The sequence below is a fragment of the Oncorhynchus mykiss genome, chromosome 18, assembly GCF_013265735.2.
Source record: "Oncorhynchus mykiss isolate Arlee chromosome 18, USDA_OmykA_1.1, whole genome shotgun sequence".
NCBI classification, from domain to species: Eukaryota; Metazoa; Chordata; class Actinopteri; order Salmoniformes; family Salmonidae; genus Oncorhynchus; species Oncorhynchus mykiss.
The window spans coordinates 5096656-5110809 of record NC_048582.1 but is presented as its reverse complement, the minus strand read 5'-3'; the positions used below and the strand labels follow the sequence as shown (position 1 = coordinate 5110809).

At 39.7% G+C, this 14154-nt stretch overlaps 3 protein-coding genes across 3 annotated transcripts in view; all 3 read left to right on the top strand.

The window, feature by feature from the left end:
- Nucleotides 1-14154, top strand: part of LOC110528894 (oocyte zinc finger protein XlCOF6-like) — a 680129-nt gene that overhangs the window by 381382 nt on the left and 284593 nt on the right. The window lies entirely within an intron of this gene.
- The window catches only part of LOC110514545 (zinc finger protein 883-like), a 98722-nt gene that overhangs the window by 77652 nt on the left and 6916 nt on the right, over nt 1-14154 (top strand). The window lies entirely within an intron of this gene.
- LOC110528886 (zinc finger protein 664-like) overlaps nt 13472-14154 on the top strand; it is a 140889-nt gene continuing 140206 nt past the window's right edge. Inside the window, exon 1 of the mRNA XM_036951239.1 lies at nt 13472-13845. The gene's annotated coding sequence lies outside the window, so the exon portion shown is untranslated. The remainder of the gene's footprint in view (nt 13846-14154) is intronic.

Below are 14154 nucleotides of genomic sequence, written 5' to 3'. Positions count from 1 at the left end.
ACTGTGCAGAGGAAAGGGAGCATTATAGAATGTCATTGTAAATGATCTTTCTCCATCTTTTTTACTACAAAACATAGAAATGCATCAACATGTACTTTAGCATTTTAGCTAATAAGCAACTTTGCAACAACATTGCATGACCAAAAGTATGTGGACTCCTGCTCGTTGAACATCTCATTCCAAAATCATGGAATTGGTGCCCCTTTTGCTGAAATAACAGCCTCCACTCTTCTGGGAAGGCTTTCCACTAGATGTTGGAACATTGCTGTGGGGAATTTCTTTCATTCAGTCACAAGTGATGTTGGGCGATTAGGCCTGGCTCGAAGTCGGCATTCCAATTCATCCCAAAGTTGTTAAATGGGGTTCAGGTCAGGGCTCTGTGTAGGCCAGTCAAGTTCTTCCACTCCGATCTCGATAAACCATTTCTGTATGGACCTCGCTTTGTATAGAAGCCTTGTCATGCTAAAACAGGAAAAGGTCTTTATCAAATTGTTGCCACAAAGTTGGCAGCAGAAAATCATGTTGAATGTCATTGTATGCTGTAGCGTTATGATTTCCCTTCACTGGAACTAAGGGGCCTAGCCCGAATCATGAAAAACAGCCTCGGACCATTATTCCTCCTCCACCAAACTTTACAGTTGGCACTATGCATTGGGACAGGTAGCATTCTTCTGGAATCCGCCAAACCCAGATTTGTCCATCAGACTTCCAGATGATAAGGCGGGATTCATAACTCCAGAGAACGTGTTTCCACTGCTTCAGAGTCCAATGGCGGTGAGCTTTACACCACTCCAACTGACGCTTGGCATTGCACATCTGGGTGATTTTAGTCTTGTGTGCAGCTGCTCAGCCATAGAAACCCATTTTTTTGTGAAGCTCCTGACTAACAGTTATTGTGTTGACGTTGCTTCCAGAGGCAGTTTGGAACTCGTTAGTGAGTGTTGCAACCGAGGACAGACAATTCTTACGCGCTTCAGCACTTGGCGGTCCCGTTCTGTAAGCTTGTGTGACCTACCACTTCGCTCCTAGACGTTTCCACGTCACAATAGCAACACTTATAGTTGACCGGGGCAGGGCTAGCAGGGCAGATATTTGACGAACTGACTTGTTGGAAAGGTGGCATCCCATGACGATGGGATGCCACCTGTCAATAACGGGTGTGGCTGAAATAGCCGACTCTACTAATTTAAAGGGGTGTCTTTATACTTTTCTGTTTATATAGTGTACCAAGCATGTTAGGTTAGCATGCAACTACTTAGCATTTTCATTAACGTTAGCAACAACAAATTGGAATAAGTAAAATATACGTATTGCATATTCGTAACATATTGTACGAATTGTAATTCGTAGCATACTATACGCCATACAAATCTTATTATATTGTACTACTCATTTTACATTTGTAGGCCACTGTAATGTAACAAAGCATACTGTATCATACTAAAGTGTGTGGTATGGATTTTTGTTACATATAGTACTTTTTGCTCTGACACCAAGTTGTCCCTCTGCAGTTCTCTGTGGGAATGAGCTGGTAGACACGTTTATCAGATAGAGATGGTGTGATGATTCGTTTTCACCATTAGTTTGGGTGGATTATTTTTAACTACATAACAACATTTTTTTAATGATATGCAGGCTCTGAAATGACTACAAGTGTTTATTAAATTGCCTTAGAAAACTAGATTGATTACTTTAGTCATTGGTTAATGTATTTGGATAACTGCAATGAACTTATTGATCTGCCTATGAAAAATAAACATTCTACATGAATTTGTGCTGGTCATACTTTGTTTTTCGGGTTATCTATACAGAAAATACTATGATTTGTTTACTTCATGGTATTCAAAATAATGTACATGTCTATATACTCAAAACATGTCACTACATCTCTAGACATCACCATGGGGATAAGCCAATTTGCAGTATAAATTACTTAAATATGTTTCTTATTAAATAACAGTTAAATAAAACAAAGTATTATTTCTTATTTTAAAGTGTTTTATGTGGTGCCAAAGTCCAGGGACAGCATTACCACCACAATCCAATAATGACCCAGTTACTATTGGGGGAATGGAACCAGAGAGGAAGCTTGTGTTACCTTTCTCACACCACTACAGTATTCATTCTTCATTGTTAGAGCTCAATATATGCCCAGGATTATATTCAGGCTCAGACTGTTGAAATGCCCTGTTGATTATGTAAACAGTCTTGTAGAACTCTGGTATTGATGGCGCATTTGAGGGCGTCATTGTTATGAATGCTCAGAGTAACAGAGCTATGAACTCTCTTTGCCGAATGGAACCAGAGAGGAAGCTGCATTACCCTTTCCATCCCCATTGTTCAGAGTGGAAGAGCTGTGAAATCGCCTGTGATGGAACACGTCTACCACAACCTTTCCTACTGTGTTAGTCAGCACCACAGCATTTTAGGAAGCCATTGTTCAGAATGTGTTCATACGTAATATTACAATGGGAGGGGATGTGGCCTGCACAGGGGAAGAAGTTGACCTCATACTTCTATTTAGAACTGGGATCCTATCCAGAGTTGACAGAATAACAGTGAGGATAAACTCAGCCTGCCTCTCTCCTTCCACACTGAGTCCAAACCTACAGTCACTGGGTCCTGATTGTGAGAGTGGAGCCTAGTTTGCACTGCAGAATCTAGAGATGGCATCAGTGAAGCTGGAAGACTGCAGTCAAACACTGGAGCTGAATGTCAACATTAAAGATGAAGAAGAGGAGGAGAAGATTGGTAAAACTGTTGTTCATGGTAAGAGCAGGTTCTCTCTATAAATTATCTTGATAATTTAGACCTCCGTACATTATGACCCTGTCTATTGTTAGGTTGAATTCTGTCATTCTGACATCCAATTCTCTTCATAGCTTTTGAAAGAGGAAAATGTGGAATTGGAATTTGGGATACTTTGTGAATTGACTGGAATTGACGCTAACAGTTGCTAATCCTTTTGATAGTGAGCGGGGGATGACATTGCTAACAATTTTCAAAGGAAAGTTGGTTTTGAAGTTTGTGTCCTGTCTGAGAGATTAAGAAAGATCAGTAAAACATATATATATGTTTACCTGTATTTAACCCCTTTTTTCAATGTATATGTCTCAACATAAAACATTTAAAAAACTTGTACCTGCTACCTTCAGACACTTGTGGGAATCCTAGAGCAAAATGTACTTGTTCGTGAGTCTCACCTTGTAGGCTACAGACAGAAGTTAGTGTCTCCTGGTCTGACAAACAACACCGCAGCTCTGCCACCTTCCACCACAGATGAGGAAGGCTGACATCAGCGGATGTGGTGAATTGAGACACAGCCAATTCAAACATACATCCCTAGCTTAAACAGAAGGCTTTTGATGGGGATTTTTTATTATTAAGCTAATTTGATTTCGACGGGGATGCGGACATTGACTCTTGGGTTTTTTAAAGCAGACCAGCATATACATAAAGAAGAGATGCTGGTAACACTTCCTTTCATGAGGTCCTTATTATAGGCTCTAATTAATAATTGCCAGCAATATACCCCCCTGCTAGCTAGCCTCTGAAGCTAAGCAGGGTTGGTCCTGGTCGGTCTCTGGATGGGAAAACAGATGCTGCTGGAAGTGGTGTTGGAGGGCCAGCAGGAGGCAGTCTTTCCTCTGGTCTAAAATACAAATCATAATGCCCCAGGACAGTGATTGGAGACATTTCCCTGTGTGCCATCTTTCGGGTGGGACCTTAAACGGGTACCCCGACTCTCTGCAGTCACTATATATATCCCATGCCACTTTTCATAAGAGTAGGGGTGTTTACCCCTGGGTCCTGGCTAAATTCCCAATCTGGCCCTCATACCATCATTCACCCCCCCTCCTCTCTACTGTAACTATTCCCCAGGTTGTTGCTGTAAATGAGAATGTGTTCTCAGTCAATTTACCTGGTAAATAAATATAGATATAATTACTGAAACCATCTGGGTTTACTTGGTTTGAGCTTACAAAAACAGATCTAAAACGAGTCTCATCCCAGGTGAGGAATACGACACTTTCAAAGCACATGTTATGTTTGCTTAAATACAATGTAATTTTGAGTTCTTACACAGGATTTAGCTAGTTAAAATTAAGTGTATCTTTAGGAGTAATTAATGTGTACCTACCTATACAGTACATTACCCACCCTGACAACCTGGCCCTCAATTTAAAGCTTGTGAAAATGACATCCAAGTGGGAGAACAAATACACTAGTCCAACACAGAGTATATTTAATATCTGCACAAGTACAATGTATTTACTAGGTGTTACACAGGATTTGTCCAGTAATAATGAAGTCTATCTGGTGGGGTGCTACTTGTAATTACAGGGAACCAATAGCCAGTGGTGGACAAAAGTACCCAGTTGTTATACTTCAGTAAAAGTAAAGACACCTTAATTGTAAAAGTGAAAGTCACCTAGTAAAATACTTGAGTCAAAGTATAAGGGTTTTAAATATACTTAAGTATCAAAAGTAAAATATATTATTCACATTCCTCATATTAAACAAACCAGATGGCACAATTGTAAACTAAATAAATTACAATTTCAAAAAAAATCTAATCAGTATTAAAATAGCCAGGGGCACACCAACACTAAGACAATTTACAAACAAAGCATTTATGTTTAGTAAGTCCACCGACCTGGATGACCAGGGTTGTTCTCTTGGTAACTGTGTGAATTGGACCATTCTCCTGTCCTGCTAAGCATTCGGAATGTAATGAGTGGGTGTCATGGAAAATGTATTGAGTAAAAAGTTAAATATTTTGTTTAGAACAGGGGTCGAAAAGGTCAGTGTGCAAAATGTGTGCAAAAGTGTTATAGATGAGACAGAAACGTCAAGACAGGAGAGAGAAAGGTACGTTAAACATGCAATTTGTTTAGTTTTCTTTTGGGGATACATGAATTCTGCTGAACGAGGAAGTTAGCTAGCATTTTGGCCTGCTAGCTAACTGCAGTGCCATAACTGTAGCTAGCAAACGTTTGCGTTATTGTTAGGCCTGCTAACTAGTTACCATATCGCATTGTGCAGAATATACTTTCCATGTAGTATGTTGAGTTTTGTTTGGATTAGCTAGGTAGCTTTCTAACCTTGACTAGCTACTGTAGCTTGCTAAATTTCCTAACCTGAAACTGACAAATAGCTATGATATGGTCGCTACTCGCTAGCTAGCTATGAGTCACCCATTGGAAACAACAGGGTGTCACCCAGGCCGTCATTGAAAATAAGAATTTGTTCTTAACTGACTTGCCTGGTTAAATAAAGGTAAAATAAATAAATAAAATGATGACTGCTATAGGGTAATGTAGTGTCTAAATTGTCATACATTCTTCTCTACCACAAATTTCCACAAGGTCTCAGACTCCAGGATGGGAAAGGCTTACCAGAAAGAAACATATGACAACAGAGACAGAGTTATTGATTTCCATTGTTATTTGTAACATTAAAAAGGAGGACAAGAAGACAATCCCATTTTTCTAAATTTAGACCCCTTTAACTTTTTCCACATTTTGTTACTTTATAGCCTTATTCCAAAATGTATTAAATAAAACGTTTTCCTCAGCAATCTACACAATACCAATGAAAACACGTTTTTAGTAATGTTTTAAAAAAAACACACATTTAAACAGAAATACTTATTTACATAAGTATTCAGACCCTTTGCTATCAGACTTGAAATTGAGCTCAGGTGCATCCTGTTTCCATTGATTATCCTTGAGATGTTTCTACAACTTGATTGGAGTCCAGCTGTGGTAAATTCAATTGATTGGACATGATTTGGAAAGGCACACACCTGTCTATTTCAGGTCCCAAAGTTGACAGTAGATGTCAGAGAGATTCTTGATGAAAACCTGCTCCAGAGCGCTCAGGACTTCAGACTGGGGTGAAGGTTCACCTGCCAATGGGACAATGACCCCAAATACACAGCCAAGACAACGCAGGACTGGCTTCTGGACAATTCTCTGAATGTCCTTGAGTGGCCCAGCCAGAGCCCGGACACTGCTTGGAGCCTGGTTCCTGTCTAGGTTTCTTCCTACGTTCCTTCCTTCTAGGGAGTTTTTACTACCACTGTGCTTCTGCATTGCTTGCTCTTTTGGGGTTTTGGTCTCGGTACCTGCACCCTCAGCGGAGTCAACGAACACCGGAAGCATCCGTTTTTCAGGGAAAAGGCAGAGAGGAAGTCAAAGCCTGAAAACCGCAAGCTTGTGGTGTTTATTTTACGCCTGATACGTTAGGTTAGGGTTTCTGTAAAGCACTTCATGACAACTGCAGATGTAAAAAGGGCTTTATAAAATACATTTGATTGACATGTGTATCACACCAACTGACTGGTTCTTCTGATGTTGTTCACACATGAGACCATGTTGACACATTCTCTACATCCAGAGAGCAACAGCAGGAAGATCCCAGAGCTAAGAGGTCTCACCACTGCCCACATTGAGGAGATTTTCCCAATTCTATCAAAGCTAAAAATACACCTAAAAATAGACACGGGAGAGAATCTGTATCCCTGCTCTGACTGTGGGAAGACCTGGCAAAATATCAAGGGATCTGATAGTTCAACACTGGAGAGAAGCCCTACTCCTGTTCTGACTGTGAGAATATTTTCTCTCAGCAGAGCAACATAAGAACACTCCAAAGCATACACACAGGAGAGAAGCTTTACTCCTGCTCTGACCATTGGAAGACTTTCTCTCAACATGGCCATTTGAAAAGACACCAACATGTACATAAATGTGAGAAACCTCATCTGACCCTGACTAGTGAAGATTAAAATCATTCCATCACTTAATTCTCAGTAAATTGTAACACACTATTGTAATCCTATTGTTTCTCACTGAGAGAGAACTGTGCAGAGGAAAGGGAGTGTTATAGAATGTTAGCCTCTCTTTACTTTACTGATCAGTATGCACCTGGTCCGTTTGTGTGTTTTCTTAGCTTCTACTGTAGAGATATTTAGAGCACCTTAGATTTGCCTTTAGGGTTGAATATCCTCTGTGAGGCTGGTTGACTGGGTGGTACTGCTTCCCTCTGCAGTTTTCTGTGAGAATGAGATGGCACAACATGTATCAGATAGAGATGGTGTGATGATCAGTTTTCACCATTCGTTTGGGTGGATACTTTTTGTTTAATGAATTGTATTTTAAAACGAGATTAGTTATTTTAATAATTAATTATGAATATGTTTGGATAACTTAATTGAAAATGTATTTTTTTGTTCTCGTTAAACTCTTCTCTTTTGTATAAGGAATTACCAAAACACGATGTTTCAAGTGACATATTTACTGTTTTTCTGAAGCTGAACAAGACAGGAAGTTGAAAGGGGCACCACAAAGCTAAATCTGACCTATTCACTAACATGTTATGTCAGCATAAGCAGCTGTGAGACCTGCTAGAGTACTGGAACTTTATTGATCTACTGAGTCATTGTAGTTTTGGGGGTAAATATGCTTTCATGGCATTCAAATTAACAACGTGGGAACTCCTTCAAGACTGTTGGAAAAGCATTCCAGGTGAAGCTGGTTGAGAGAATGCCAAGCGTGTGCAAAGCTGTCATCAAGTCAAAGGGTGGCTACTTTGAAGAATCTCAAATATAAAATATATTTTGATTTTTTTTTTAACACCTTTTTGGTTACTACATGATTCCTTCCATATGTGCTATTTAATAGTTTTGATGTCTTCACTATTATTATACAATGTAGAAAATAAGAAAACTAAAGAAACCCTGGAATGAGTGGGTGTGTCCAAACTTTTTACTGGTGCTGTATATCTGTATTTATCTACTCAATACATGTCATGACACCTCTACACACTGGGACAAGCCAAGTTGCTTGTCACCAATATTCTCTAAATCAAATCAAGGATGACTGTTTATTAACAGTCTTATGGCCTGGAGATAGAAGCGGTTTCATTCTCTTGGTACCAGCTTTGATGCACCTGTACTGTCTTCGCCTTCAAGACGGTAGCAGGGTGAACAGGCTGTTGCTCTGGTGGCTGAGGTTCTTGATGATCTTCTTGGCCTTCCACAGAGATCCTCTACAATGCATATGTAATGGGTTGAAAACTTAAAGACACTTAAACAGACACCCCTTTCGTTTTTTTAAACCAAGTTTTATTTGTGTAGCTAATCAATCTCACTTTTATATTCCACATGATTTAGCAGAAGTTAGTCCATCAATCCAGTAGATGTCTCTGTTGCACTTTGGTAGTGTGGGGAACAGGAAGTTCCGGTAGGCGCACACCATTCTTTAGAATTTAGAAAACGTTTAAACTGTGCTGTCCGTTTCTCTTTATTACTACAGGTATGTACTAGCACGTTTGAACGGTCTAATATCGAAATAACGTAATAACATGCTAGATAACACCCGTCAAGGTATTATCACGTTTGGGAAAGGTTTTGTTGCCAACCCGATTGAGTGAAGAACGTGCAAAAAAAATATTTTAAAAGCGCACGATGCGGAGCCCACCACGCGTTCATTTGGGAGGCTTTGCAGGTTCGTATGGGTTCAGTGGGTTTTGCCTGGGGATGTTCAGAACAAAAACGTTTTGGAAAGTTGCAGATTGAAGTGCTCTGAATAGAACTGACATGATTCCTTGGAATCAGAGGCATGCTTGTTCTACATAATACATTTGTTCTGATCGTGGCTGGAAACAGCCCTGGTAGTCGCTTGTCCCTACCTATGTGAAGTTAGCTACAATAACGATTAGCCACAATAGTGGGATTTGCGGTTCCCCCTCAAAATAAAAGTTCCTCATTGAAAGTAACGCAAACGGATACAAAATAGTGCAATCATGCCATACTGGACTAGATAACGCTAAACATGATTTGAATGTTGTTACTTAATTTAAAATGAATTACAATAATGAATTAGTTTCATTATTGAGTCCCATAGGGCGGCGCACAATTGGCCCAGCGGCTTCCATGTTTGGCCTGCTTCTTAGCTGTTATTGCAGGACTGAAAAATCACCTTCCCAGTCAGTCCATTACAGGGGTTCTCCAGTACTTTTTCAGAAGGTCCGGTCACACAAATTTCCTAGGTGGCAAAGGTCCAGATGGATATTGTCATTTATTGGCGTTGTAACAAACCCCTAACTTGCAACCCCAAAATCTTAACTACCATCCTCTTAGCAGAGAAAACATGTAGCTGTTTTAAAGCTAATTTCCTGCTATCCTAAACCTGTCCATGTCTTTTTTTTACCAGGCTTCGTATCCCAAAGGCAAAAATTAGGGGTTCCGTATTCACCCCATTCTGGATCCGGACCGAGGTCCACCAGTTGAGTATGGAGGGTCTTTTGTTTGTGTTGGACATTCATATTGCACTCTACAGTCTTACCCATGGATTGTTCAGCCTACTCAGTGACACCCACAGAACACAACTATGTAGAGTTTACACAAATATTAGCATCTCGGCTCTATTGCAGGACTCTGAAACCTCTGTTGTCCGGGAGTTGAACCCCGTCAGCTAAATTGTCATGGTAATCAGTGGTTTCAAGTTTCTTCGTACATTTTGGACGAGATGATCATAGCAAAACAAATGATACTTCTACATTTCCCACTGTGTTAAACACATTGATTCTCATTGCAAATAGGCTCTGGATAACTCCTGATAAAGTTGGGTAGCTGATTCAGAGCTTAAATGGACACATTTATTAATCACAGGAACCAGGACTAATAAAGCCAATGCAACTGACTGTTTTACAAACGCTAGGCCTTCCACATGGATGGACATTCATAAAGTTATAGACCGACACTGTAGGATACACCCCAGTAAACACTGTAGGATACACCCCAGTAAACACTGTAGGATACACCCCAGTAAACACTGTAGGATACACCCCAGTAAACACTGTAGGAAACACCCCAGTAAACACTGTAGGATACACCCCAGTAAACACTGTAGGATACACCCCAGTAAACACTGTAGGATACACCCCAGTAAACACGGACCGACGTCTTTTGGATGCCTTTTTTGACTTGGCCCAAACCTTAGACCGGACCAAATCTGAACCAATCACATCATTAGGCAGGTTTTCATTGACCTGGGTGCATTCAACAAAGCAATGTGGTAAAAACATTATTTGCGACATGTGTAATGGAAACGGCAGATATAGAAGAAATGTTTTAATGCTCAACAACATTTATATCTTTTTGACGGGTGGATATCTCTTTTGTCAATGTTTCTTTATTCTGACAAATGAGGATGAAAACAGTGTTTGTTGAATAAATGATGATTGCTGAATCATTTTGACAGTACGAGGTGCGTCATTACGTACAGCTGTTTTTATCAGCACAAGATAGTTAAATGAAAACAATCTAGTGGGCAATTGTCTGATCTATTTTCTATTCAAACTTTTTCTACATGTCAACAAAAAACAATCACTGGATAACTTCTTGGAAACATAGCTACTGTTTCACAAGATTGGAAAGCACAGTACAGTAGAGTACAGGAAAGATTAGTAACAGTTAGTTCAGTAGAGTACAACAGTACAGAGTATAATACAGTATAACGTATTTACTCTAATCTCTCAAGCCCACGTGCTAGTGATTAGCCAGCTAATTTTTATATTTCAAGTTTAGCCAACTTGGATCCATTTGCTAGATGTCTGTCTCCAACTGTTTGAAAAGCTTGTTAGGCTGTCCACTTTGTTCAGATGTTAAATAAAGGGGCCAACCTTATTTCTCAGAATGAGAACGAGTTGCCAGTTCCTTACAGGGCATTTGGAAAGTATTCAGACCCCTTCCCCTTTTACACATTTTGTTACTTTAGCCTTATTCTAAAATTGATTCAATTAAATGTTCCTCATCAATCTACACACAATAACACATAATGACAAAGCGAAAACAGATTTTTAGATTTGTTTGCAAAAATAACAAATGCTTTATTTACATAAGTATTCGGACCCTTTGCTATGAGACTTAAAATTGAGCTCGGGTGCATCCAGTCCCACAGTTAACAGTGCATGTCAGAGCAAAAACCAAGGAGGATTTGTCTGTAGAGCTTTGAGACAGGATTGACTCTTCCTAGAGCTCACCGCCTGGTCAAACTGAGTAATCGGGTAGAAGGGCCTTGGTCAGGGAGGTGACCAAGAACCCAATGGTCACTCTGACAGAGCTCCAGAGTTCCTCTGTAGAGATGGGAGAACCTTCCAGAAGGACAACCATCTCTGCAGCGCTTCACCAGTCAGAACTTTATGGTAGCGTGTCCAGAAGGAAGCCACTCCTTAATAAAAGGCACATGACCTCAGTAAAAGGCACATGACAGACCGCTTGGTGCCAAAAAGCGACTAAAGGCCTCTGACCATGAGAAACTACATTCTCTGGTCTGATGAAACACACCTGGAGAAAACCTGGCACCATCCCTACGGTGAAGCATGGTGGTGGAATCATGCTGTGGGGATGTTTTTCAGCGGCAGGGATTGGGAGACTCGACAGGATCAAGGGAAAAATGAATGGAGCAAATTACAAAGAGATCCTTAATGAAAACCTTCCAAGGTCCTCAGACTGGGTTCACCTTCCAACAGGACAATGACCCTAAGCACACAACCAAGACAACACAGCCAGATCGAACATCCCTGGAGAGACCTGAAAATGGCTGTTTAGCAATGCTCACCATCCAACCTGACAGAGCTTGAGAGGAAAGGCAGAGAAGAATGAGAGAAACTCCCCAAATACAGGTGTGCCATGTAGAGGTCGACCGATTATGAGTTTAACACCGATACCGATTATTGGAGGGCCAAAAAAGCAGATATAGATTAATCGGACAATTATTATTATTATTTTTTAAACATATATATATATATATATATATATATATATAAGTAATAATGACAATTACAACAATACTGAATGAACAATGAACACTTTTATTAACTTCATATAATACATAAATAAAATATATTTAGTCTCAACTACATAATGAAACATGCTCAATGTTGTTTAAATAATGCAAAAACACTTTGTTGGAGAAGAAAGTAAAATTGCAATATGTGCCATGTAAAAAAGCTAACGTTTAAGTTCCTTGCTCAGAACATGAGAACACATGAAAGCTGGTGGTTCAATATTCCCAGTTCAGAAGTTTTAGGTTGTAGTTATTATAGGAATTATGACGCGTCAACTATTTCTCTCTATACCATTTGTATTTCATATACCTTTGACTATTGGATGTTCTAATAGGCACTTTAGTATTGCCAGCCTAATCTCAGGAGTTGATAGGCTTGATGTCATTAACAGCGCTGTGAAGCAAGCATTGCTAAGAGCTGCTGGCAAACGTAGTAAAGTTTGAATGAATGCTTATGAGCCTGCTGCTGCCTACCACCGCTCAGTCAGACTGACCTATCAAATCATAGACTTAATTATAATAAACACAGAAATGCAAGCCGTTGGTCATTATGGTAAAATCCGGAAACGATCATTTCGAAAACAAAACGTTTATTATTTCAGTGAAATACGAAACCGTTCTGTATTTTATCTAACGGGTGGCATCCCTAAGTCTAAATATTGCTGTTACATTGAACAGCTTTCAATGTTAAGTCATAATTACGTAAAATTCTCGCAAATTAGTTTGCAACGAGCCAGACGGCCCAAACGGCCCTGCGTGCAATGAACGCCAGAGAAGTGACACAATTTCCCTAGTTAGTATTGCCTGCTAACATTAATTTATTTTAACTAAATATGCAATTTTTAAAAATAAATTGACTTCTGTATTGATTTTAAGAAAGGCATTGATGTTTATGGTTAGGTACATTCGTGCAACGATTGTGCTTTTGTCGCAAATGCGCTTATGTTAATTAAATCATCCCCCATTTGGCGAAGTAGGCTGTAATTCGATGATAATTAACAGGTACCGCGTTGATTATATGCCACGCAGGACAAACTAGTTAACCTAGTAATATCGTCAACCATGTGTAGTTAACTTGTGATTATGTGAAGATTGATTGTTTTTTATAAAATAAGTTTAATGCTAGCTAGCAACTTACCTTGGCTCCTTGCTGCACTCGTGTAACAGGTGGTCAGCCTGCCACGCAGTTCCCTTGTGGAATGCAATGTAATCAGTCCAAAAATGCCGATTACAATTGTAATGAAAACTTGAAATCGGCCGTAATTATTCGGCCATGCCGATTAGTCAGTCGACCTCTAGTGCCACGCTTGTAGCGTCATACACAAGACGACTTGAGGCTGTAAACGCTGCCAAAGTTGCTTCAAAAAAGTACTGAGTGAATGGTCTGAATACGTAAGTAAATGTGATATTTCAGTTACATTTTTAATACATTTGCAAAAAATTGTAAAAACATTTTTTTGCTTTGTCATTATGGAGTATCGTCTGTAGATTGGCGAGGGGGAAAACAATTCCCCCTCGCCAATCAAGGTCAAGGGGTCTGAATACTTTCTGAATGCTCTGTGTGTGAATTTAGGAAATCTGTAGACTTGTGTAGACTAATTTATAGTGTGAACCTTGTCTAATTTGAAATGAATTGAATGGTTTGTCAATGCTTAGGTACCTGATCTAATATAGTTTGAGAATAAAGAAAGTGCCAGAATTTAAGACTAACTTTTGTGTCCGTTTCTCTTTATTACTACTGGCCAACTCAGATTAAATCTGAGGTTTGTAACATCAACAGTGAGGACAAACCCAGCCTGCCTCTCTCCTTCCACACTGAATCCAAACCTACGGTCACTGGGTCCTGATTGTGACAGTGGAGCCCAGTTTGCACTGCAGGATCCAGCGATGACATCAGTGAAGCTGGAAGACTGCAGTCAAACACTGGAGCTGAATGCCAACATTAAAGATGAAGAAGAGGAGGAGACGATTGGGAAATCTGTTCATCATGGTAAGAGCAGGTTCTATCTATCTATAAGTTATCTTCATAAATTAGACTTCCATAAGTTATGACCCAGTCTATTGATAGGTTGACTTCTGTAATTATGACATCACACATCCCTGAACAACTGAGCTATCTGGAGTGATCAGAGAGGAGACTAAAGAAGTGAAGTAGATAAACTGCCAGTGTTTTGAAGTTCTATGAAATGAGTTTGTAGTTACTAACCGTTGTGATAGTGAGGGAGGATGATAATTGATTATGACTCATAATATTCACCCCTTATGCCCATTTTTTGCCCTCAACTGTTGAACAACTTTT